The sequence below is a fragment of the Excalfactoria chinensis genome, chromosome 2, assembly GCF_039878825.1.
Source record: "Excalfactoria chinensis isolate bCotChi1 chromosome 2, bCotChi1.hap2, whole genome shotgun sequence".
NCBI classification, from domain to species: Eukaryota; Metazoa; Chordata; class Aves; order Galliformes; family Phasianidae; genus Excalfactoria; species Excalfactoria chinensis.
In genome coordinates, this window is record NC_092826.1 from 5,114,257 (window position 1) to 5,141,827 (window position 27,571).

The 27,571-nt window shown below is 39.8% G+C and overlaps 1 protein-coding gene across 1 annotated transcript in view; it reads left to right on the top strand.

The window, feature by feature from the left end:
- The first annotated feature begins 20,904 nt into the window (after nucleotides 1-20,904).
- The window catches only part of FAM135B (family with sequence similarity 135 member B), a 243,632-nt gene continuing 236,965 nt past the window's right edge, over nucleotides 20,905-27,571 (top strand). Inside the window, exon 1 of the mRNA XM_072328219.1 lies at nucleotides 20,905-21,015. The gene's annotated coding sequence lies outside the window, so the exon portion shown is untranslated. The remainder of the gene's footprint in view (nucleotides 21,016-27,571) is intronic.

Here is a 27,571-nt window from a genome sequence, read left to right on the forward strand (position 1 = left end):
GAATAAACTTGCTGCAGAGAACACGGTGCTGGAGATTGGTTCAGGTATCTGGAGCTGTGACATTTTTTGTGTGGAGAAACCTCACAAATGAAAAGTACCGTGAAAATGCACTTTATGGACACAACATGGCATTCTCAGCTTCCAGAAGTGTCTAAGGACTCAGTAAATGTAATTAATTTAGTCACATACTTTCTCCATGCCATACTAACAGAACAGAAGAAAGACATAAAAACAGCAAAGCCCGATGAACTCTTTTTGCCCAGACTTCATTCATTCGCACGTGGAAAAGAAATTGCCAAACAAACTATATTTTGCTGTTATTGTGGTGAATGTATTAAGAACCAGGATGGAGTTACCACAACAGTAAGCATTCTGGGACATTATGTATCTGGTTTAATAGCTGAAGAGAGGCACAGTTCCTTGCCTCCAGAAATGAAAATCATCTTAGTACAAGACTGTAGTCAGTGAGCATTCATGTTCATATTTGTCTTCTCTGGACAGTTCTAAGAGATTCAAGAAAATCATTAAGTGGAGAAGATTATACTGTGCAGATGGGATTTGCTGTTCTGTCTCTGTTTACCAGACTTGAGATGTTATCAGGTAACATGGTAAAGAACAAGTTCAAGAGAGCAACTATCACCAGCTTGTCTTTTGTAAGGGAGGGCATGCTGAGTGAGAGACATGCTGAATTAGAGACAGAGGAAGGCAAGGCCTCCTTGTATGATGTTACATAGGCTTTTTTATTTGTCTGCTGCTCATTAATCTGTCAAAGGTATCTCAGACTAGACCAGATTCAGTGTGTTGGCCCACTCACCTCACTGTGTATAGATTTTTCTGGTTGCTGTTTTTATCAACAGCTCTGAAACAAAACAGAGAAATAAGAGCAAAGTCAATAAGATGGTGTGCGAGTTACTGAAGAACCTCCAGACCTGAGGGTTAGCAGCAAAAGTTTCTGTCCATTTCTTTATTTTTAATGTAACAGCTGTAGAAGTTGTGTAAGAACACTACAAAGCGTCTTGAGAAAAAGATTGCTTTTATCTATTTGACAATCCTCTATTTATAGTTGGCAAATATTTCCACGGTTCAGGTTTACAAGCACTCTGTACGCTTCAATATTGTGGCTCAAGCTTAAGCCAGTCATAACCTTGGGCAGGTTGTATGTAAGCCTTTTCTGCTGGGAGCAGCAGTAGATGATCCACCAGTAGCATTCATCTCAAGACCAGAGGAAACAAGGTCCAAAGTGAAGAAAAAAACTGTGTAGCCCCCTAAAATTTGAGAGTAATGACTCCCCACTCCCACCCCCCCAGTGAATAGCAAAACAAAACAAAAAGCCACCACCACCACCAACAAAAACAGAGGTAAGCTACCCAGAAGAGTCTTATTTCTTCAATATATTGAATGATTATTATAAGAAAACAGGTTCCTAGCAGAAGGTATGCTGACTGAACCTCAAATTCTGAGTGCATTTGATGAACAACAGCATTACAGACATTCAGCAGAATGATTCCTTCTTCCTGCAGGAGGGTTGCTGCTGGTCTGGGTTACTTGGAATAGAGTTGTGTTGGTCCTTGCTGTAACACTACACTTGATTACAAGACTTAGGGCTATTGTCTGTGGTCCCTGTGTATCCCAAGGATTTATCTTTGTGTACCTCCTCCATCTCCCATACCTTCCCCCCATTCCCAGGATGTTTCCTTCAGGCAGAATCTTTACTATTTTTCTTTCTATTTCTCCTTTTTCTTCCCAACATCACTTCTTTTCAAGTCTGTCTTTTTTTCTTGCCAGACTGTAAGCCTACAGTTTTCCCATCTGAACAGTCTATGTGTAGCAGCACAGCATGAGATCAGCCTCCTATCTGATGGTCCTGTTTCATGTCTCTTTATTAACAGGAGGATTCAGGATGTGTCATTTTTGTTTAGACCAGAAGTCTACAAAATTTACATCCAGCCTTTGCTGCTTGCAGCTAGCAAATAGCAGGCTGCTTCTTGAGAGTTCAAAAGTTCAATTTCAGACATTTCCCACAAACATGCATACACCCAATTATCTGCTGTCTGTCAATTTTCATTATTCAAGCTATTTTTTGCCTATGACAGGGTTATAATTTGAAAAAAAATGTATGGATCACTAGATGAGAAGTGCTGTCATTCAGGATATTTAAGTAATCTTAAACGACTGTCTCCAGAAGGCATCACTGTAGTCAGAAAGTATGATTTTTGAAATTTCTGCCTATGTTCTAACAATTAAGTACCCTCAATTCTATCATTTCTTTTTCAACTAAAAAGCTGCTTAAATTTGATACTTTCATAAGTCTACCAGAGGCCACTGAAAAGTAAATGGCTGCTAGTCTTCTTATCTATAGAATCTCTTCCACATTTTTTTTTTTTTGTCTTATTTTAATTGTTGGAAAGCCAAATTATGAAGTCTGCTTTTTGCCCAGAATTGCAAGATTTAGGGTTGTGGCCTTTGACCACAGAGCATTGCTTGCTGAGAGGCTGGGTCCAAAGGAGGTCCAGCTACACACGTCCTCAGAGAACAGAGAATCATAGAATCATGAAGGATGGAAAAGACCACTAGGATAATCTCATCCAACCATCACCTAATCACCACCATATCCACTAAATCATGTCCCTCAGTAGCATAAGTGCCCTTTTCTTGAACACCTCCAGGGACAGTGACTCCACCACCTCCCTGGGCTGCCTGTTCCAGTGTATTGCCACTCTTTCTGAGAAGTATTTTTTCCTAATTGTACCCCCTCTGGTACAACTTAAGGCAATTAATTCTTGTCCTATGAAACTGGGACCAAAGCAGATATCTCTGCCATGTTTTACTTTGACTATAGGCTTCAGTGGACAGGGCAGCATGGCATACCTTTCATTTGTTATCCCAACTATAACAGTCTTGAAAATGATTAATTCACAGTGCTATTTACTGTATCATGTAAAATTTTAGAATTTCCTAACAGATTGTTGTGATGATTGAGGGTGAGGCATATCTGGCACGGAGCAGTTGTTCTCCTGGACTTGTCCTCATTCTTCATTAGCAATGGAGGCTGAACTGTGTAGTGTGAAAGTAAACATTTCAAAGTTCATAGCTCAGCAGCTGGTGACTCACTCCAGAGCCAAGGTGAATGTCAATAAGAAGAGATGCACTGTGAAAGGTGATTAGTTTCTGTGGAGAGATTCAGTGATTCATTATCAGGCCTTGCTGCATTTTAATTGAAAGGGTTAGAAAACTATATTTTGACCTAGCAGATAACAAGGAAAATAACAGATTTTTGTTGAGTGGAAGGTTTTAGCTGAAACATTTGTTTGGATCTGCTTGTAGCCATTATCTGTGCAAGTATTTCACATCTTTTTCTTGGATTTGTGCTTTGGTATTAAGAAGATGAGTCCTGTGCCATGACTGCATCAGAAAGCTGTGGAAATAACAGCAGAAAACAGTAGACTCTGACCTAAAAATACGTTATTATTGTAGAGCATGAAAAAAAATGTAGGTGTGTACTTGTGGTGGGGAAGCATAAGGGGAAAAGAAGACAATGTAGATTGCATGAAATGATCTGAAAGAGGAAAAGATTTGGGGAAACAGTTCTTTAAGTCACACGAGGGTGTAATGGGAGGAGGGCAGAAGAATGGAAGCACACTGGATGAACTGAGGAAAGACTTTGGCTTCATTAATTTAGGCAATAAAAACTAATTTGTGCTTTTATCAATAGACTACAAGAGCACAGAATAGGACTCCGTTCTGATGAAGCTGCTGAAAACAAAAAGGAGGAAACTGTTTAGTGCTAGTTGAGGAACAGGTACAGCTATCACGAGCTAAGCTAGGAAAACCAGATATGGTTATGATTATGCAAGACTTGCCCTCGTTTCTTACTTGTAAATTTGCCAAACTTTAATTATCCTGGCTGAAACGTTTCTTGCAAGGTGTGGGCCTAAGACTGAAGGGTGTGTGTATGTTTCTCTGCGTGTTATCCTATTTCAATCATCCTGAAAACTATGGACTGAAGAAATAGTGTTTTTTAGCCAGGTGAAGGAAAATACAGTAGCCTTGAAGCAGCTCTAATGTGTAGAGCAGCTGAAAGTCCAGCTGTTAATAACAGAGACGTTTCTTTTGCTCCTGGCTTGTGAATGTTAAAGTATGTAAATCTTATGAAAAGCAGAGAAGAAAAAGCTCTCAGAGTGCTCCAGTGAGGATGATCCATCAACTCCTAACCTCCCAGTATGCACTAGTGGCATATGCATCTTCCACAAAGGTGGACAGAACTTTCTCTACATAGAATCACAGAATCACAGAATTTTTCAGGTTGGAAAAGACCTAGAAGATCATCTAGTCCAACCATTACCAATACTTCCCAGCTAAACCATATTCCTCAACGCAACATCCAAACGTTTCTTGAACACTCCCATGGTCAGTGACTCTACTACCTCCCTGGGCAGTGCATTCCAATGCCTGACTACCCTTTCTGAGAAGAAATACTTCCTAATGTCCAGCCTGAACCTCCCCTGTCGCAGCTTGAAACCATTCCCTCTAGTTCTATCACTGTCTACACGAGAGAAGAGGCCAACCCCCAGCTCACCACAACCTCCCTTCAGGAAATTATAGAGAGCTATAAGGTCTCCCCTGAGCCTCCTCTTCTCCAGGCTGAACAATCCCAATAGAATCCATGCTTTCCAAGGACCTGACACATTGCAAACTAAGTCAATATATACATGAAGTTTATGAATGTTCTCATGCACTTTAGGCTCCAAACAAAGCCGAAGGAGAGCAAAGCTACCAAATGGTAAGGAGAGCTGAGCTGTTCTCTAGGTTCCCTGTTGACTTAATGGGAGCTTAAACACCTACGTCTAGATGTAAGTATTTGAATTTGGAGCTGATCCCATCCCTCTCATCTCTAGCAAGCAGGGGATAAAGAGTGTTGACAGAAGAGGGAGTTGATAGAGAATGAGTGTTGACAGCAGAAAACCTATCATTTGTGCTCATGGTTATTTCTTCTGCGGGCACCATGATGGAGGAGAGGAGATTCTGGCTAAAACTGACAGTGTGGTGTTGTAAGGCCAACAAGCCTGGGAGGAAAGCCCAAATTGCCCAGATACACGGAGTCATGAGGCTGAACTATGCAGAAGGACCTGGGGAAACACAGCTGGAGGAGAAAGTCAGAATGGAAATGGGGCAAAGGAAATTTAAATAGAGCCAGTAGAAGGGGATTTTCTCTTCATGAAATTATTTCCTGGATTGGACCATGTAAGCTAATTTTTTCTATTAGAGATGTAACATAAGGCTCAAAGCCTGTCCTTCTATAACAAACCTCAGAATCAGATTCCCAGGCTTGAAATATGTCATAACCTCATTTTTTTTTTTTTTTTTTGGTAAACAACAGACAGACAGGGTAGAAAATAACTCCTATAACTGTTGTGGTTTTGAATATATGTAAAAAAAGTAATCAACAACAATAAGAAAACTTTAATAGGTCTTCATAAAGTCAGTTGCTCACTTTTCATTGCTCCACATCACTTGTGCTTCCTGGAGCTCCCAACTGGCAATAACCTTGCAGAGGGATGTTCCTTCTGAGTCAGTTTGTGCTTGCCCAGGTGTATGGCTGAAGTCTGAGTTAAAGGATAGGAAAAAACAAAGCACTGGGCAACTCATCCACCTGTCACTCCATTATGTCTATACCCAGACTAAATCCTTAATTCAGCTACATTTATTTTTTAATCTTTTTGAGAAAAAACAGACCAATTTTATTAGCTAGTAATCTGACTACTATCTAACTGTTCCAGCACTGTAAGGTATAAGTGTTTAAGTATGGTCCTGAATTGCAGCTAGTTATCAGATCTAGCACTTCTGGTTGTTCTGTAACAGGTGAACTTTAACTTTGGGAATCTATGTAGAATACTTACATTTCAGTGTTTCAGATTGTATCTCATCCTAACAAGTACTGACAAGTGCTTCTGCTTGTGTTCTTAGGCTTGTCTCTTGATATAGATGGGTTTTATAATTAGTATTTCATCAGCATCATAACCCTAGTAGGAACTGTGGTCATAGGTCAAGAACCTTCCTACATTAGCAGCTGTACAGAATGACAGAATGAGCTCTCCATCCTTGTGGCAAGCATCCCTTCCTGCTGAAGTCAGGTCATATTCTGTTGTCAGTTACCCTGGTGTATATCAAAAAACACTTTGTTGTTATTTCAGTGCAAACAGAGATCAGAGTACAGAGAAAGGTTTTTGCTTGTGGGCTGAATGCCCTTCACCAGTGTAGAACTGTCTCATACAGCAGAAACCTATCACTGACCTGTGCTGCTTAATCCATCAGATGCTGACAGTTAATACACTTAATGCTAGAAGTGCCAGCTGGCAGCCTGTTGCTTGGGTGGATTAAACCAATTATTACAGTTCTCGGTCTTTCTGCAATCCCCTGACGTCCTTGCTCTTTCTCTGTACAATTCCCAGTGAAACTCCTGTGATTTTATAGGACTGATATTGTCTTTGTGTAGAAGACAGGCACAGTGTGTGTTTCTGCATATAGCTGCTAGTGTTGAGCAGGCTGATCAGACAGAGGTTCTGGTGCGTTGGGAATATTTGGAGGATGGTGGTTCTCCTGAATGGGTGTGTAAACAACAAGGACAAGGCTCTTTTCTGTGAGGGTTGTAGGTTTGCTGTCCACCTGTGTTCTAGAAAAGGGCTATTTCCCTTGGAGTGAGAGATGAAGTCTATCACTATATATCCACAACACCAGGCACACTAGATATTTGCCATCACAAGCGCAAGTCTTATGTTAAGTGGCTGAGGGAACTGGGATTGTTTAGCCTGGAGGAGGCTCAGGGGAGAACTTACTGCTCTCTATAACTCTCTGAGAGCAGGTTGTAATTAGGTGGGGCACTGGCCTCTTCTCCCAGGTAATAGTGATAGAAGAAGAGGGAATGGCCTTAAGCTGCACCAAGGGAGGTTCAGGTTAGATAGATATTAGGAAAGATTTCTTCTGGAAAGAGTGGTGAGGCATTGGAACAGGCCGCCCAGGGTGGTGGTGGAGTCATCATCCTTGGAAGTGTTCAAGAAAAGGGCAGATGTGGCACTGAAGATCATGGTTAATGGGCATGATGGTGGTGGGTTGACAGGCTAGGTGATCGTAGTGGTATTTTCCAACCTTAATGATGCTATGATTCTATGATTCTATATCCTTGCCACCTCTGCCTTTATTTCTCTTCACTGTAGATCTTCAGCAAGCTGAAAATTTGTTTGCATAACACTACTCTGGGTATTGTCCTCTATTCACATCTGTGCAAAGATCTGAGGTAGCTTCATAGTACAAGGGCTACTTGCAGAATGATTTGGGCTGAATCACCGTGGGGCTGCTCTAACCATTTCCTGGCTGATGAACATACTTCTCCACAAAAAGTGTCCAAATGTCTGTGTTGGGCACACTACTGTTTTGCACATCTGTGACTGTGTGTCTGGATAAATATTTTCAGTTATACTTGATAAACTCAGATCCAAATGGCTTCTGATCTTTTATTTTTTATTTATTTATTTATTTTTCTTCTTTTTTCCTCCCCATGTATCGTGGCAGTATGTTGTGTTACTACTGTGAATAGCACCTTTCTGTTTCCCTTGGCATATCATGCTGGGCTGAATAGCCTCTGGAGGGATTACCAAAAGCTGTACCACAGGATGTGCCATAAAAAGATACCTGCTCTTTGTCAGGACACCAACCCATTTTTGTTTGTTTGTTTGTTTGTTTGTTTGTTTTGATTTATTACTTTATTTTATTTTTAAGGCAGTCATTGTTCTATTTTGGAGAATAACATACACAAGTCAGGCAGCAAATCAATAGAAATAATTATTTTTCAGCTTTGTTGTTGGTTTTGTATGATTCCTTTGACTCCTGTTATTGCATCTATTACATTCTTTCCCTGCTGTGCCATAACTGTTCTCCATTACAGAGTTTCTGGTGTTGTTATTTTTTGTTTGTCATACACAGAATATCAGATTCAACCAAAGCCATTAAGTTTATTCAGACAGTTAGTTTTGTTCTTTAATATAGTCAGATTATTATATTTCCAAAATAGTTCAGCAAATAAGGAATTCTCATGATAAAAACTTGCCTTAAGATTATGATCAGATGTATCTCTGTCCTAAGAAAAAAATGCAAAAAAATCATGTTGTGTTTGAATTATTTAATGCATGATCTTTTATGTCACCTTTTATAGCTGTTTTATTATTAATATTGGATTAATATTGGAACAAAAGCTAAGTTCGCGTAGGTATTGTGAAGCTTGAAAAAATATCTGCCTTATATGTTAGCTTCTACTGATCATGTTTCTTTTAAAAATGAAAGAAAAATAAAGGCCCCAGTATTGTGCTTTACTTCTACTGGATCGATGAATATTTTTGTACTGGATTATACACATCCAGTTCACATAAAAATGTGAATTTCACTCTGTCACTCCGTTGCTTGTCTTCAATGCATCTGTTCAATAAACATCCAGTTATACAATCTATTGCTGATCTACAGTATATCAATACCTTTACCAGTGATCCATGGATTTGATCCCATAAGGCCTTCAGCAAACAGATCCAATTGTGTTTGCAGGTGCATTTGGTTGGGAAGAGCAGGACTGTCCAGCTTTCCAGTGTATCAGTCTTCTAGCTCTTCCATGGAAAAGTTGAATGCATTGGTAATGAAACACTGGAACAGGATGCCCAGATCTGGTAGATGCCCTGTCCTTGAATACATTCAAGTTCAGGTTGAACCAGGCTCTGAGCAATCTGATCTAGCTGTACTTGTATCTGTTCAATGTGGGGGAGTCGAATTAGATGACCTTTAAGTGTCTTTTCCAACTCAAATGATTCTGTGATTCTATTCTATGATTCTGTGCATTGAGTGTTTTAGCACTGATGAATCCATTTAATTTAACTTGAACCACACCACGCCTTGCAGAATGACAAGCAAAATATTTCCCCTCCCAAAAACAACCCACTGAAACATGGATGAATGTTCCACCTACAGGTGTGCTATGTCTCTTTCCATGCAAATAGCAACCTGAAGATATGTCTTCATTCTAGCTACAATTCTTTCTAGGTTAAAGTAGAAGAGTAACATGTATTGCACTGATTCAGTAACTCTTGCTTTGACTGAAAAGGGTAGATGCGATACCGAGGAACATAGTTCAGTGGGCATGGTGGTGATGGGTTGTCTTGGTGACCTTGGTGGACTTTTCTAACCTTAATGATTCTATGATTCTATGACTGTGTGGCTTTGATATAGATGGCAGCTGAATGAGTGAGTAACTACCTGATTTGGGTTCTGCCACCAATTGTTAAGGCTACCCAAAAAAATGGCTTAGCTAGAATTGGAACATGCTTCCCATGTGTAATGTGTGACATAGTCAGGATAATGTAAGAAAGAATGAAACGACAATTCTCATTCTGCAGAGCTCCAGGGGAGTCAGAATACATGTTGGACGGTTTCACTTTACGGTTTACACTTGTCTATTCTTCATCTTAACCCAAATGACCACCTCAGTGGAGAAGGTGACAGAGAAGGCGATGTCCTAGCCAAGCCCATTAAATTAAATTGTCATCCATTTGACTTTATTCTCCAGTATATGAACTATGACAGCCAAGAGCTCCACTTCTCCATCTTCAAACATTTGTAACACATGAAGCTGCTGTAGGACTGTGACTTGGGGCTTTGAGTCTGATTCAAAGAAGGCGTTGTTCATAAAAAATAATCTCTCTGAATGAAATAGGAATGCAGTGTTATACTGTATGTTTTATGCAAGCTTCGGAACAAAGAAAAGTGAACGAAGGAAACTGGGGGGGGGGGGGGGGGGGGGGATGTTACAGTACCAAGCTAGATGGTGACCTTTTCAGCAGGAGCTTAATGACAGTAATTTGCAGTTGTTTGAGATTATCAGAAAGCTTCTTTCCAGGTATGGTAATTAAGGCATAATTTGAGCAATTTACAGAGAAAGCATGTACTCTTTCTCACCTGGGAACACAGAGATCTCTCCTTTCCATTCAATAACTCAGCTGCGTCCATCAGTCCAGAAGCCAGGCATAATACTGTTGTTCCTTCTCTGCTTCTGACTAATTATTTAGGAGAATTTGTAAAGGAAACCCTGATCAGTACTGTTAATTGCTAGGACTGGAGGACTTCTTCCATCTCCCCAATCTAGTCTCTTCTTGGTGATGGGTTGGTGGTTAGAGTAGATGATCATAGTGGTCTTTTTCTATCTTAATGATGCTGTGATTGTAAAACTACTTAATTTTCTTTCTCTGAAGATAAGTAGCTGTTTGCTCTGCTCACCTTACCTGAGTCATCATGTATGAAGGTTATTCCCTGCATGTTTTGTCCATTGCTTTGGCTTTGATTGTAAAGGACATGAGTTTATTGAGATGATAAATTTTCCAGTACTGTCAGCTGGGGAAGACCAGAATTAAATCCTTTGTAGTGGCCAAAAGGAAGAATGACTGACTTCCTCGAGGGTATTTTTAATCCTACACTATTCTGTTTTGAATACTTGGTAGTAAGAGTAGCTTGAGAAGTACTTTGGATATTTTACTGAGGATTAAATGGCTTTTGGGGGAAAATCATCCTTTCTATCTATTTTTTTTTCTTTTTCTTTTTAATCGTAAATGCAAGATCCTAACCTTTTTGAATGCATTTCAGGGAAACCTGTAATAGATTGTTCTTGTCTTTATCTAGTTGGAAAAATAGTCACAGGTTTTCATTATCCCTTAACCTCTCCTTCTTTTTGTTCAGTCTGGATAAGTTAAGTCTCTTTAAGCTCCTTTCCCATTTCCTCCCTTTCACCACTTGTGCTATGCTGCTTTGTTTCATGTTACTTTAAAACCTCACTACTCCAATTTCTGTGAGTCTCAGCAAGATGCTGGCTTGGCAAGTATTATCAGCAAGATTAGATCAAAACTGCCCTCACTGGGACATTATAGTCAGAAATTCCAGCTTCCTACATTCCTCAGAATAGGTACCACTTGAACTCCATGAGAGGAAACTGTATTAAATAACTTTATTTTCTTTATGCCCTGCCAATCATCCTGAACAATGAGGCTGCACAGAATGGTATTGATTAACATATAATTAGTTTCACAAGTAGAGCCTGTGACTACGGGTTTTCTATGAGTAATCTTGGGGCTGCTAATGACAGCTGTGGGCAGAATTATGGAGAAGATGGACTATGCTTAAACATCAGAACTCAGGAGAAGAGAAAGAGTTTGGGTGCTCTTCACTGACTATAGGTGAACTGTAGTGAACAGGACATACAAAAAAGCTCCAGTGAATTAACTGGAGACCTCAAAGCTGAAAATGAAATACCTGAGATAAGAACACATAAATGGTATAACCACTTGCATTCAAATGATTTACTGAAGTCTGAGCGTGGCATTGCCTTTATGACTATAACAAAAAAGCAAACAAAAGTAATTGTATTGAATTAAAATGCAATTGATCCTGCACTCTCCACATGCCCCTCACGTGCTGTTGTCCCTACAGTTCTGTTAACATGTGATGTTTCCCTGTTGCACAGAGCCGCTTACTTTAGGGCTGACTATGCTTGGCCATCAGAAGATGAGATCAGACAAGATGACAGCCTGCGTAGTGTCGCGTATTTCTTTTTATGGGCTTTTGGTTTCTGCTTCCTTTGCTACTCTTGTGAAGCAGTATCACGAATTAGATCACTTTATCTTACTGTGGCTAAAGAAATAGTGTAACCAGCAGGACCAAGTTGGTAATTGTCCCCCTGTACTCAACACTGGCAAGGCTGCACGTCAAGTGCTGTGTTCAACTTTGGGCCGCTCACTACAGGAAAGACACTGAGGCCCTGGAATTTGTCTAAAGATGGTCAATGAAGCAGCGAGGGGTCTGGAGCACAAGTCTTATGGGGAGCAAATGAGGGAACTGGGATTGTTTAGTCTGGAGAAGAGGAGGCTCAGGGAAGATCTTATTGCTGTCTAAAACCCTCAGAATGCACACTGTGGAGTTTGGATTTTAGACCCAATGTTCTATTTTATCTTTTTAAACCTGATTTAATAAGGAAGTAACCAATTAATAAGCCAATTCAGAATAAAAAAGATAGAAAAAAGGAGAGACTAACACTCCAAGGAAGTAATGTGGTTTTTGTCGTAGTTGTTGTTGTTGTGTTGTTGGTTTTTTTTTTGGCTTTTGCCAGAAAAACAGCTCTGATGGAAATCTTTCAGCAATGTCTATGATAAAGACAGTTTCTATTTCTATTTCATTCAAATATGTTGTTTCTATTTCATTCAAAGCTAATAGCTACATATTGCGGCCTATTATATTATTATTTTTTAATGAGTTCATGTTCCTTACAAGTGATGATGAGACTAAATGCAGTGCCACTCTGTTATAGGGCAGTTGCAGCATATCAGCTGTCACTATGCATCATGACACACATACAGAGACTTTGAGGGACTTTGTGCAAGCAAGAGTTTCTTCTCCTACCTATTATTTCTGAGAAAATAAGAAAAGTGATAATTAGGTCTATTTTGGAGGTCTGGTTGAGCATTATGTATCTTTCACACAGGCTACTGGGAATTATTTATTAGAAACGAATATAGCTCATGACTAATCTGAACCATTTTTAAACTATGATCTCACTCATTCATTAATTTTGATCACAGTAGGATGCACTGGAACGAGAAATCTTATCTTCATGCTTTTCCTTCACATAACTTGTTTATATTGGTAATGTTTTCCAGCCAAAAGTATCAACCTCTACACAAAAATCACTAGACCTAGAAAGAACCCTAAACTGTAAATCCAAGTCTTATGGGTCCAGAGCACATAATTTCCTCTAGGAACATTTCTTTCCCTTTAATATGTGATCATGTAGGAAGCTTAATATGACAAACAAAACCAGAAAATACTTATTGATTTATGTGATGTCATAAAGGCATAGTGAAAAAGCCAAGCTACCCACCAAAGTATATTTTGAACTGCTGCATAGCAAATGAATTTTAAATTAAAAACATGGAAAATCATATCAATTCAAAACTTGCTCATGAAATCCAAAGCAGAAATTTGTGTGTATATATATATATATGTATGTATGTATCCCAACCCCAAAACAACAACAAAATATATTTGTCCTGCATTTATTAGAACTGTATGCCTAAATCTCTTTGCCATCCATAAATATTAATGGCTTTCTAAAAGATTCTTACTGGTCAACTGTGGAAACCAGTCTGTAAGCACTGCCTGTATCTGTTCAGCAAATATTTCTTGTGTAGAAAGAGAGAAGCTTATTCAGAATATTTTGTCCTATTCTGGGATCTGAGTGCCTGTCTGGAGAACTCTGTCTCACACAGATTGCTTAGAGAGAGGATGGATGAACTTCTTGCACTGGTGGTTTGAGTCTGGTCCTGTGTTACTCTGAATACTGGCTTTTCAGTGTTCACAAAGTGATTTCAGATATAAGGGTACTTGCTGTGAACAGAAAATATGCTTTTGATAAGGCAAGTTTCTTCAGTCCAAGCTTTGAGATATAGACAGCTCATATAACATGAATATATATCATTACAATCTAAAAAATAATAATAAAATCTTTTTCCTAGGGTAAATCAAACAACTGATAAAGGAAAAACAAGAATTTTTGTTTCTATTATTTGCCTGTCTTTTAAATAATACATTTTAGTTTATCTATCGCTCTTGATGCATGTTAATAAAAGGTGAGTAGCCATTATGAACTTCTGTGTTATTACAATTCTGAAGGGGACTGCAGAGGTTAGGAACTGGCAGCATAATGGAAGATTTTGAATGGGATGAGTTCACTCATGCCTGACCCAGGTTAAGGCAACTGGGCACAGCACTAATGTGGATCAGAAGGGTCTGAGTGTGCTGCTAGTGGGTATTTTGCGAAGTCAGGTTTGTACTCAGGCAGCATTTGTTGAAGCAAGGGCTGGAAATCACCACTGGGAGGAACCTGGGAGCAATACTGTGTCTCATGGATTTCCTTAGTGATAACACTGGTGGAAGGACAGCAGAAATTGGTATTGTCTTCAGGTACTAAATGGTACTACATTGAATGGGGAGTAGCTTATCAAGGTGCTTAGATCTACTTTCTAATGCATAAAGGAAGATGAAAGCATCAAAAGGAGTAAACTGAGAGCAATTTGGTCAGGTTAGCCGCAGCATGGTAAGCAGGAGAGCTGTACTAACCAATGAGTAGAAAGGAGGTGAGCTGAGGAAAGTGTTTTCACTGTGTGCAGAGATTAAGCCATGACTATTTTTGTACCTCAAAGTATAGGAAGTGTCAGGGAAAATTTTGGCTAGGATTAACTAGTAAGCATGAATCACCCAAGTGAATCTTCCCAGGATTTGCAAGCAAACATTACAGCAGGAAAAAAGGAAAAATAAAATAAAATTAAAAAAATAAAAATAAAAAAATCAGAACCAGAAACTTCTCACAAGAAGACAGCATTATTTCTTGCAGTACTTGCTTTCAATGACTGAAATCTTCCAAAATAGTGGAAATGCCACTTGGGAGAGTGTTTTTCTGTTGTTGGTTGGTTGTTTGTCTGTTATTTTCTGGAAGAACCTATGCAGAAGGAAGAAATTTCTAACCTGGTTAAAATTAGACAGCAACAAGCCTAAGTAAAGTATCAACCAGCTGATCAGTGCAGTTCTGGGGCAAAGGTAGGATGGAAATAATTGTAGGGGAGGCATACATGAGTCCAGCTGGAATAACTCTGACAAATCTGTATTAAACAGGCTTGCAGGAAAAACCTTGACAAGGCATCACTTCTGACACCATATCCAGCTTTCCTGGTGCACAGTGGGAAGTTGCCTTCATTCTCAATTGCAGGACAATTGCATGGAATAATTAGCTAGCCAGTAAAAACTGTAACAAATGGAAAGAAGCACAAGCTACGTTTAATTAGAGCAAGTAGGAATGACAGAATGATCTCATTCTCCTCAGGTGCGAGTCAGCTATTGCAGAGAACAATTTTTGTTGGAACTACATGTCTTGAAATTAATTACATAGGTACTGAAATGGTCTCTGAAAGTCCAGTGATGAGCAGGGTGACAAAGGGACACAAGGACCAAGTGCTTATTTTTGTATCTACTTGACTGTGGAGGCACTGAAATTTTAGGGGCAGTTTTCTTAGACCTTCATCTCTCTATTCTTGAATAATTTGAGAAGTACCTCAGTCTTGAAAGTCCTGACTAGCTCATGTCTCTATCTGGACAAAAATCTCTAGTGGTGGCCATCTATTTGCACTTCTATTAGTGACTTTCCAGGTTTCAAGCATCTCTTCCAAGAGCTGTCCTTGAGAAGGACATAGAAGGAATAATTTTCTAATTTTTTTTCATCCACTGGATCAGTAGTTAGGGCAATTGTGGATATCTGGGAGGCAGAACTACTTCCTTTGCCAAAGGAAATATAGAATCATGCTCCCAAATAAAGGTTAAGGCCTTAAAAACTGGATTTGAGGATGTTTACAAAAGCTTCCTTTTACTAAGCTATTGAAGTGGTTCCATTTTGCTTTAAATAGTGATATGTTTTAAGGTCAAAAATGAGAGAGTATAATTGGTTGGGTTACTGGCAAATCTCACCTCACTAAGTAAGAAAGGAAAGATTTTGTTTCAATCTTTGGTTCTCTGAATACCTAAAAGAGAAGAAACAAAAAAATAATGAAATGCTAGGGGTGGAGGGGGGAGGAGTTTGATAATCTCTTCTGGATTCTGAATCCTTAACTAGTCAGATCACAAAGCAAAGTGCATTATTTTATCACATAATCACTGATCTTACAGAAGACAACTAAGTTCTACTCCAACCATTAACCCATGTTTTCTCAATGACACATCTACATTTTTCTGTTTACAAGGGTAGATGATGATAGGACATGGGGGGATAGTTTTAAACTGAGACAGGGGAGGCTTGGTTTAGATATTAGGAGAAAGTTTTTCACATAGAAGGTGGTGACGCACTGGAACAGGTTGCCCAAGGAGGTTGTGGATGCCGCATCCCTGGAGGCATTCAAGGCTGGGCTGGATGTGACTCTAGGCAGCCTGGTCTGGTGGTTGGCAACCCTGCACATAGCAGGGGGTTGAAACTAGGTCGTCACTGTGATCCTTTTCAACTGAGACCATTCTATGATTCTATGACTTCATGAAAACCTCCAGGAATGGCAGCTTTACCACTTGCCTGGGCAGCCTGTTACAATAGTTCTGAGGGAATAGCTATTAGTATTTAAAGAACCAAATCCCTTTGGGTAGATTGAGAGGAGACAATGTGGGTTAAGATCAATCCAAGCAGGTCAAGGGAACTGATTTTGGAAGTCTATCATGTGGTGGTTAATAGTTTATTCATAGCACTTCTGGATAAAAGACGTAACTTTGGTTACTGTGTATTTTACAAGGAAACTGAATACAAAAAATAGGCATAGAGTGTTTATGTGTCCCTTGTCCTTTCTCTCTTCAGTAATACTGGAAGATATATTCTTGCCTTGGGAGACCTCTGTGATATGCCCCTCAGCTATTTTTACCTCTCAAAGAAATAAAGTCTGGATATGTTGTAAAAGTGTATATAAGCAACTGAAATTAAACATCAAACATGCAATGTAATACAGGAATGTGTTGTGAGAATGGAATGTCTGGGTCATTTAGTTTGATCAAGCGTTTAAAAAGCACCAACAAGGATCAAGATAGTGGTGCATTTAGATGAGGTGTTTGATGCATATCTACAGATGCTCTGATGTATGGATGTTTATATACATATTTGAATTAATCTGCATAATACAGGTATCAATGCCTGGAAACTCTGGCAAAAAAAGTGAACAAGGATGAACTCTGCTCTGAAAGAAATGCCTCCAATTTTACTGTCCCAGTCCACAATATCAGAGGTAGATGCTGGTGATATGGCTGAGGAGACTGAATCTTCTCACCAATATTCTGCTACATGTTGTTGCCATATGACAGATGGCAGCAGAGGGGCAGTCTGACAGAATGGTGTTTGATGTGAAAGTCTGTATGAAGCAAAGGCGAGTCACTGAATTCCTCCATGCAGAAAAAATGGCTCCACTGACATTCATCAGTGCTTGCTGAATGTTTATGAAGAACAAAGATTGGACGTGAGCACAGAGGTGGTGCGTTTGAGAGTTTCAGAGGTGGTGACAGTGACTGGAGCACCTCCACTGGTGAAGACTTCTACAAGCAGAGCATGCTGGCTCTTATTCATCAATGACAAAAATTCATAGCTTAATGGTGGTGACTATGTTGAAAAGCAGTGTTTTGTAGTTGAGAATTTTCTCTATCAAATAGTGATATTGGGCTCTTAGTATTGGTTATACATAGTTTCCATGGAAATAAAAAGGAGGCATTAGATTTGGAGTGACCGACGTATGCTTTTCTCTCTCTATTGCTTGTTTCTGTCACAAATGCAACCCCCCTGACATACAAAAGGCTATGACAGAACTAACCAACCAGACCTACCAACAAAACATGTGACTTGAAAATAGCTGGGTCTTTAATTGCAATTAGAATATCAGTGAATTTCAAATGTAAAACCTAAAGTTTGCTCTATATGTGTTTGTGCATGTTGCATCATTTTCTAATTGTTGAAATAATAAACTAGCTATATGAATTTGTTCTCCTAAAAAGAGAAGTCTTTTTTGCTCTATCTTTGGGTGTGCAATTGGTTTGTCACCATTCTGGGGTTACCATCAACCTGAGCTAATTATCATGCTAAGCAGTCAAATAAAGAGGGAGGAGGATCATTTTATCATACCTGGAAGCATTTTTCTTCTTGGCTGGATCATGCTGGCAGAGCAACATGATCAAGGCAAACTTTGCAATACCTATGCTCTAATTGTTTGGACAAGATACTGAAACCCTGGGGGAAGCACCTTGTGTGTTACTTTTTCTCTGCCCTAAATTCACTTCAATTTGTTTCAAAGGATTATTGATCTGAATGCTAAAGTCATTAGCCTCAGCACTTAACCGAGGGTAGGAGTAACTTCATTTAGGTTAGCATCTCCAGTTCAAAAGCACATGTGAGATGGAAATAATTTCTGGAGTTCCTGTGAACTGATCTAGCAAAGGACAATATATCTTCCTGAACTCCCTAGTTTCCCGTAGGTCATGTTTTATTTTCATATACAGCTGTGTTCCCTTTGTAAGCTACTCTGATTTTTTTTATTTTTTATTTTTAATTAATTATTTTTTTTAACATCCAGTCAGTAGCAGTATCAGAGAGAACAACGGAGATAACTGGATATAATTTATTTTCCACTCTGCACTTTAGCCTATAGAATTGCTCAGGAAGATGTTTTTAGGTAATAACTGTTAATGTATCCTCCAGAACTAATGCTTCCCACCACAGCAAGGGAGGAAGACTATTTCTGGGCAGAATGTCACTATAGTTTAGGACTGAGAAATATCAATTAGCCCTAAAGCAGCGGAGGTCTAACCTCACTCATTCGAATCCATAGGTTAAGATCAATGGGTTGGAATTAAAAATTGGAAGATGTGAATAATCTGCTCTGCAAGATGGAACTCATCCAGAGCCCTAAATGTTTGGAGATTCTCTGAAGTCTTACAGATTGAGATTTAAAATCCTTTCTCAATGTTTTGCAAGGGTGAATTATTTTAATTAAAAATTTTAATCATCAATAAAAATAACTGTAAGTATTCCTGGTATCTATGTAGATGATTTATCACATTTAGAATCCTGCTATTTTTCTTGGCCTCAGCCCCATCCTTCGGCAATTAATTACAGTTTAATCACATGGTGAGTTAGAAATGACATTCCTTTGATCTGCCTTTCATTCCTCACCTCTTAATTTCCTTGAACATCTATTTGGACTCATGAGACAGAATCTTCTCTGGAGCATTCATTATCTTATATTCTTTAGCACATCCCCTCCTAGCCATCTGCTTTCTAAAATACATAATTGCAGCCTTTGAGAGGTTAGAATTTGGAATAGTTTACCAAGTGCTTTATAAAAGGGATCATTCACACTTAGATTTTCCACTCTCTGCTCCATGAACAGCAGTTCGTGATATGCTACGTTCAATAGTGAGATACTACTGATATTTTAATGCTACTTCACCTTGTATTTCTGGCTTCTCAGCATTATCTTTTATATCATTTCTGACAGAGTAATGTCAATGCTGAGATTCTCCACCAGCTCAGATGTCAGCTCTCGCTGCCCCATTCATCTTGCCTAATTTGCTCCCTGTTTGTTCTGCTTCATACTTCTCCAGTGTGGCCATATCTGACACAGACCTCCATTTCATATCAGTGTACCTAGCTTCCAGAAAACAAAACAAAGTCTTAACCAGACAAAAGCCATGAACACGAGCCAGCAGTGTGCCCAACTGGCTAAGCTGAGAATATAAGAAGTAGTGTGGCAGCAAATGTAAGGAGGTATTGTCTCCTTGTAGGTGGCAATTGTGAGACTACATCTTAAATAATGTGTTCAGTTTTGGGCCTTACTAAAAAGGATATAGAGTTTCTACCTATGAAGGTATAAATAACTACTTATATGAACACTCTTGGAAGAAAAAAGCGGTAGCACGTCAGAGAGAAGTAAGATGTACAACCTAAATGATAATGTACTTTGGCAAAGAAATGCTGAAGGTTAGGAGGATTTGCTGTTGTTGGCTTTTAACCAGTGAAAGGTTTCATTGATAAAGCCCTCTGACGTAAGCCAGGAGGAGGGCAAAAGGAAGAAATGAAAACCTGCGGGAAGGTATAAAAGAACGGGTTCATCTTGGAAGTCTGTCCTTCTGCATCTGGGAAAAAGAAAATGTAAACCCAAACCAATCCGCTTTTATATGATTAAAGCTGTGAAGCTATGGCAGGCATAAAGGAGAGGGGATGCAAACACTTGGAAACTGTTCCAAGAGTGAAAACAGAAAGAAGAGCTAAAGGCTATAATAAATAAATAAATTAAATTAAATTAAATTTTAAAAAAAAGATTGAAATATGATCTGTTCTCACAGCCAGGAGCTGAAAGGAAAAGCTCAGCACCTGAAATCAAATATGCAGGAAGAACACAGCAAAATGGCAAGTCCTTATCTGTGATTTCCATAGAATTAGATGCATAGAGGGCAAGAGGGCACATCAGGAAAAGTCGCATTGCACAGAACCAAGTAGCTGATACAACTGGTGTTTGCACATCACCTCATTAACACCAGCAGTTTGTGTCAAGTGCTGCCTTGTTTCGGGGCTGGAGATGCAGTCCTGCCACCATGGTGCTATTTTTGTCCATAAATATAAGGTTTCTGAGTTAGGAAGGACTTAATCTGGCAAAAAGCAGTTCTTTGCTTTTAGGAGAAACAGCAGCTTGCTCTCTGCTCTGTATACAGGTGCAACAAGAAAACCTCATGCTTGTTTTATTCCCAGTATGGTTGCATGGTGCAAGTGAAAATGTGCAAAATACAATTGCAAGGGACACAAAGCCCTGATTATTATTATTGATTTTATTCCAGAGGACTTAATTACTTGTGCTGACTTCAGTTTTTAGGCTCAGTTTCTCAGACATGAAGCCTGAAATAATGCCATTTTTTCCTGCTTTAACTGAGACTGACAGTCTCTATGGTCAGATATATGTTGTAGCAAAACTTCATTATTGCAGTATGTTGTTCTCTGCAGTACTTGAATAAAATTTTATTCAGCTATTATCCCAATCACTCTGCTGTTGTAAACACCACCATATTAAATGTTTATATCTCTAAGGTATTTCTGCTCCTTAACAGAGCACGTTTACATTCAGAAGAAACAAAACTAACCTTTAATACTATGCATACAAACTCTATGCTTTAGCATCAGCTGTCACTTGCAACAAGCTCACGTAATGCTGTCAGTGATGCTGTGGGTGTAGATGAATATGTATTCACGTGTTTAGGATCTCAGTCCTTCCCACCACTTAACATAATCTAAACTGTGGTGGAGCTTCTCCTATAAACACTCTGCCTGTTAAGGTGTATATCTTTAAGAAGATACTGTTTGGAGGAGAGAGCTTGCTGAAACAGGTAAGTTATTTGCACTAAGAAAGAATAAAGATGAAGAAAAGCAGACTTGGTAAGAAAGAGAATGTTATTTTGCATGGAAATAGGATAATGATGTACAGTAAGGGTTAGAAACAAATGCTATAAATCAACATTATTCTCTCTACAAAGAGAGACTTGAAACCTCCTGTCTGTCAGTCAGTCTTGAGGTTTGTTCATTATTGTGTGAGATTTCGGTTGTTTTCTTCCTGTGATTGAAATGCATTGAATGCTCCTTTTTGAAGTAAGTGTCAAGATCAGCTGTCAAAGCCCAACTGTAAAGAAAGTGAGATACCATAACTTCATTAGTAGTTTCATCTTCCCCATAGTGATTGCATTCTGTTCTCACTATCATCTTGTTTTAGTTATCAGGTTGAGATAAAAGTAGTAGTAGTAGTTATTTAGTGATAAAACAAGGGAAATTCAAGTTGCGTGGAATTTCAAAAAATTATTTCTGCTGTGATATATGTGGAAATTTGGATGCTAGCTTCTGAGCTTTCCTTGAGAATCTTGGTATATTAGTACCCATAATGATATAATAAAAGCTGTATTTAAACAAATTATCCAAACATAATTAAAAGAGTCGTCTGTTTGTTTACTTGCTGATGCCCAGCTTGGCTTTCCAGCTCAGTGGCTTGTGCAGAGTTTTCCTGTAAGTTATGGGCTTGTACAAAGATGTGTTAAGCTAATTGTAGAAATGATGTTAAGCTTTCTAACAGGAGACTATTCTATTTTGCTGTTATTTTCTTCCTGAGTTAAAACAAAAAGGAAACTCTACCACTCTGTAGCAACAGCAGCAATTTTTGTAGTAGTATTGATTTTAAGAGATGATGCAGCCTTTTGTACTCAGAACTTGCTGGTTTGGATCATTTAACAGATTTAGCTGTACAGATGAGTTTGACTGTTAGGTATATAAAAATGTGGAAAAACAAATGGAAAATGTTGAGAGCAAGCTGGAAGTAGAAGATCTAGGATGGTTGGAACTGAAGGAGGAGAGATCTATTTAGAAAACTATAGGCCACAGGGGAGTTTGTGCCTTTGAGGTGTATCTACAAGTCTTGCTGCAGAAAGTTTTGTGGAAAAGCATGCAGACCAGGTAAAATGGAACTAAGTCAGTTATTCTCAGGCTCAGTGTGTTTATTGAGTACCATCAAGGGGTGTTGAAAGAGAGAAAATCCTTCAAGCAGGGGACTGGGTGTCAACGTGCTGAACAGGTGGTAAGTACTGAAGACACAGCGGAGCTCTAAGTATTGATCTGTGGGTGTACTGTTTTCCTAACGTGTGGCTTATTTGAATTTTCTGGAGTGATGTTAGGAAAACCGTGGGGCACACCTTGAAATAAAAGCAGGAGTGTATTCTTAGAATCACCAAGTTTGAAAAAGACCATTAAGATCAACTAGTCCAATTGTCAACCCATCACCACCATGCCCACTAACCATGACTCTCAGTGCCACATCTGCCACAGACCACTGAAATACCATGTTTTATTGTGGAGGGATGTTCCACAAGCAAGAGACTTTCCCAGGGAAAGCAAATGCTTACCTTCCCTGGAGCAGAATGACAAAACTTCACATCCTCTGTGACTCATCATGAAATCTTGGCCTCTGCCAGAGATTTTGCATGCTATTTATCCAGCTTGACTGGAGTGGTTCAGACATTCTGGATGATCTCCTTTCTACCATGAACTCAGGTAACTTTTGCCATAGTCTCTTAATTATGCAGTCGCCCTGACTTGGCAGGATATTGCACACACCCTCTAATCAGAGGCAATGCCAGACAGAACTCGCTGTGGTTCAAACACAGGAAGATGTAGTGTGTGAAAGGAGAAACTTCAAAGGAAATTTGCACTGTTGCATGTTTCAAATATTTACTAATGTTTAGTTCCCCCAAAATTAACAGAGATGAAAGTGCTAGTGAAGAAAGGTAGAAGGCTGTAGGTGTTTTCTTTTGGGATGTCCATTACTGAGGTAGGCTGAGGTGCTCCAGTAATTCTGATTTTTGCTTTGCTCTTCTTAACTCTCCTCTGGAGTTCAGGCCTTTCCTGGCAGGTGTTTTATAGCTCTGCTGTCTCTTCTGCTCATATTTATTTACAGGCTCATTAAGTAGTATTTTCAATAGTTTAATTAGGGACTTCTCAGCTCTGATAGAAGATTATATTAGGTCTTATATAATCCCTGCTTGGTTTATTTATTTGCAGTCTAATTCTCCAGCCACGTTAGCTTAATGAGACATCTTTTAATACTTTTCTCCACCTGTTTTTCTGTGATGCTAGTGGAAACTAAGGATTTGCTCTGAACACTCCTCATGCCAGAGAGATGCATCAAGGCTATACTTTTTTTCACTGGTGGGCTTAATTCAGACTTTGTGCAACTTAAATCAGTGGAATGGACCTTGACGTTAGAAAACTTACCTCCAAACAATAGGAAGAGAAGACAGTTATCAGAAGTAGGCAACACTGATTCACCAACAGGAAAGTCATGCTTGACCAACCTGATAGCCTTCTATGATGTCATCACCGGCTGTGTAGATGAGGGGAGTGCAGTGGATGTTGTGTACCTTGACTTTAGCAAGGCGTCTGATAGCTTCTCCCACAATATCCTTGTTTTGAAATGTAGAAAGTGCGGCACAGATGAGTGGATGGAGAACTGACTGACTAACAGGGCTCAGAGGGTTGTCATCAGTGGCACAGTCTGGTTGGAGGCCTGTGACTAGTGGTGTTCCCCAAAGGTCAGTGTTGAGTCTGCTTTTGTTCAACATCTGCATCAGTGGTCTTGATGAAGGAAGAGTCCACCATCAGCAAGTTTACTGAGGGTACAAACCTGGGAGGAGTGGCTGACATTCCTGAAGGCTGTTCTACCATTCAACAACTCCTGGACAGAATGGAGAGTTGGACAGGGAGGAACCTGATGAGGTTTAACAAGAGCAGATGTAGTCTTGCACCTGGAAAGGAATGACCGCAAGCATTACTACAGGTTAGGGGTTGACTTGCTGGATTGGAGCTCTGTGGAGAAAGATCTGGGAGTCTTGGTAGACAACAGGTAGGCCATGAGCCAGCAAGGTGCCCTCATAGCCAAGAAGGTCATCCTGAGGTACATTAAAAGGAGTGAGGCCAGCAGGTGATCCCTCTATGCTGCTCAGGTCAGGCCTCACCTGGAGTATTGTATCCAGTTCTGAACTCCCTGCTATGTAAAAGTCAAAGACCTCCTGGAAAGAGTCCAGTGGTGGGCTACAAAGAAATTATGGGCCTGAAAGATCTCCTGTATGAGGAGAGGCTGTGTAAGCTGTGTATGTTCAGCCTGGGGAAAAGAAGACTGAGGGGAGAGGTGGGATGCATGCAGATGAAGCCAGGCTCTTCTCAGTGATATGCTGAGATAAGATAAGAAGCAATGGCTTAAAACTTGAACATAGGAAGTCTCATACTAACATGCAGGAAAGCTTACTTATTTACAGTAAGGCCATGGAGCACTGGAACAGATTGCTCAGAGAGATTGTGGAGTCTTTCTATGGAGAAATTCAAGACTCACCAGGACAGTTACCTGTCTGAGCTGTTGTAGAGTGGTTTAGTAGAGGGGCTGGACTCAATGATCTCTTGAAGTCCCTTCCAATCCCTGCAATTCTGTGATACTGTGATTTTGTTAAATCGCATTGGTTCTTCATAGAGATTTTGTCTAAGCTAAGAATCTGAACAACGTGATCTAGCTGTAGATATCCCTGTTCATTGCAGGGCTTTTGAACTAGATGAACTTGGAAGGACTCTTCCAACACAAATGATTCTATGATAAGTTGATTAATGGATCATGGTTTTGTATTATAATAATAAAAGCTGTTTATTTTTAAATAAAATTGTTTTTACTGTGGAGTGCATCGGATAAGCTCTCAGGGTTAAAACCCAGCCTTTGTAAAAGTTGTTGACTCTGGTAGCACCAGATACAATCCTAGGCATACAGATACATCCTGGGCATTATGCTCTGGTATCCAAGTTGTTCACATGAGGCTAACAAATGTGATTTGCAGGAGCCCTGGTCTCTGCTAGAGTGGGAAAGACTGGGCATCTCAGATGGCATCTTGCATCTCCGTTTAGGCAACTGAATGCCAAGATGGGTGACAGCCTGTATGATGTAAAATTATGTCTTTCTTTTTCCACAGGAAAGTTTTTCTAATAAAGCATGTTGTACGTGAATTTGACATCTTAAGTTTTGAATTGCACTGTGAACAAAATGGTTTTGAAGTTTACTGTGGCTGTGCACTGTTACAGTGACTAGCAACACGAACAGCTCTGCTAGAAATGCAAGAGTTTATTAAACTATTTGCTTTTAGCACATGAACCACAGGAAAATGTGTCAGATTTTTGTTATTTAACATTTCTGTGTGTGTCTTTCTAATCAAAATAACAAGCAATGATATAAATTGGGAAGATCATGTGAAAAATTCTCATCTTGAATATCTGATATGGCAGAAGAAAAAATACATAACCAAGGTGAGGGAAGCAGCTGAAATAATGTTTTTTTGGACTGCCTTCCCCAGGCACTGCACTTTCAGGCGCTTTCTTGCATAAGCATCTTGTAACACAAGGCCAGGCTGTGTTGTCATGGAGACTTTCAGGGTACCTCATCATCCTGCTAGAAAGGACAAGTTTCGGAGTGGCTGTCATTTTAATTTAGTTACAGAACCATACTTCCCACTGGTCCTATCCCCTCAGACCTCATTTCTGTTTACACTAAATCTTTTTTATGCCATTTCAGAGCATAAGAGTGGTTGCACGTTCTTTTGTGAAGCTGTCTTCATGTGTATTGGCAGGGCACGCTGGAATAAATTAGTGTGAAGAGGGATTTATGGCATGACTGAGAAAAGTGTGCAGAAAGTCTTCAGTTTTATGAAGGAAGAAGTCTGGTTTACCATTTGTTAGGTCATGTGGCAGTGAGTACAAGGTGCCTGAAGAAAATAAACCCTGTCTCTGTGTATGGGGCATCTGGGAGAAAACTCAAATGGGATGACTCAAGTTTTGGTATGGGAAATTGTTCACAGAGATGGTGATAAGGTGGTGGCACAGGCTATCCAGAGAGGTTATGTGTGCTTCATCCCTGGAAGTGTTCTAGGCCAGGTTGGATGGGGTTCTGGGCAGCCTGATATAGAGAGGGATTCAATGTTTGGCAACCATGCCCATGGCAGGGAAGCTGGAACTCAGTGATCTTTGAGATCCTGTCCAACCCAAGCCATTCTATGATTATTACCATGTTCCAAAAGAAGTGGAGCCCCAGCTGACATGAGAAGTACTGAATTTGAATGTATGAATTTGTGTAATAGCTATTATGTGCTGTGTAGTGGTAGGAAACTTTCAGGCCCCTAGGACAATATGTCTCAAATGGACACCACCTCTTCTTTAGATAGGATTTGCCCTGTAGTTCTACAGCACTGCAGTTATGTGGGCCCTGGAAAAGGGAGTAAGAAAGAACTGACATAAAATTTTTTTGAGCAGCTTGCAAACATGGCTTTGACTCTGACTTCTCTCAGCTTTCCAATGACTGACCACATTTGCCTTGACCCTCACACCAACATTTTTAATGATCCAAGGAATGGAACACCTGTCTTTTGAAGACAGGCTGAAGAGAGCTGGGGCTGTTCAGCCTGGAGAAGAGAAAGCTGTGAAGTGACCTGAGAACAGCCTATAAGTATCTAAAGGGGAGCTACAGAAAGAAGGCAGATACTTTACTAGGGTTTATGGTGATAGAACAATGGGAAGTGGCTTCAAGCTTAGTAAGGTAGATTTAGGTTGGATATGAGAGTGAGGGTGGTGAGGCACCGGCACAGGCTGCCCAGAGATGTAGTCTCCGGAGTCTCCGGAGACTTTTGAGGCAAGGCTGGATCAGGACCTGGGCAACCTGATCTAGCTGTGCATGTCCCTGTTCATTGGAGCGCAGTTGGACTAGATTGCCTTTAAAGATCCCTTTCAGCTCTAAGGATTTAATGATTCTGGGATTTTTTCTTTAGAATCACAGAATGTCGTGAGTTGAAAAGGACCATAACGATCATCTAGTTTCAACCTTCCCCACCACGTGCAGGGCCACCAAGCACTAGACCAGGCTGCTCAGAGCCGCATCCAGTGATTTAGGTTTTCATGAACCTTCACTCGCTTCATCCTGCCCCAGCCTCAAACGTATTTAAACCTTCATGATCAGAGAATCATAATATCGTTTGAGTTGGATGGGACCTTTAAAGGTTGTCTAGTCCAACTGCTCTGCAATGAACAGCTAGATCAAGTTGAACAAACTGTGCCAGTCCCTTACCACCCTTACTGTAAGAAATATTTTCCTAATCTTCAAAGTAAAGCTTCCCTCCTTTAGTTTGAATCCATTTCTCCTTGTTCTATCACAACAGACCCTGTAAAATGTCTGTTCCTTCTTTCTTATAGTATCACTTTAGGTGCTGAAAGGATGATGCTCTTGCTCCCCTCAGTACTGCCTATCCATCTCTCTTTTGCTTGAAAACAAGAGAACTATCTGATGCTGCTGGCAACAGACAAGTTGGATAAAATTTACAGGGA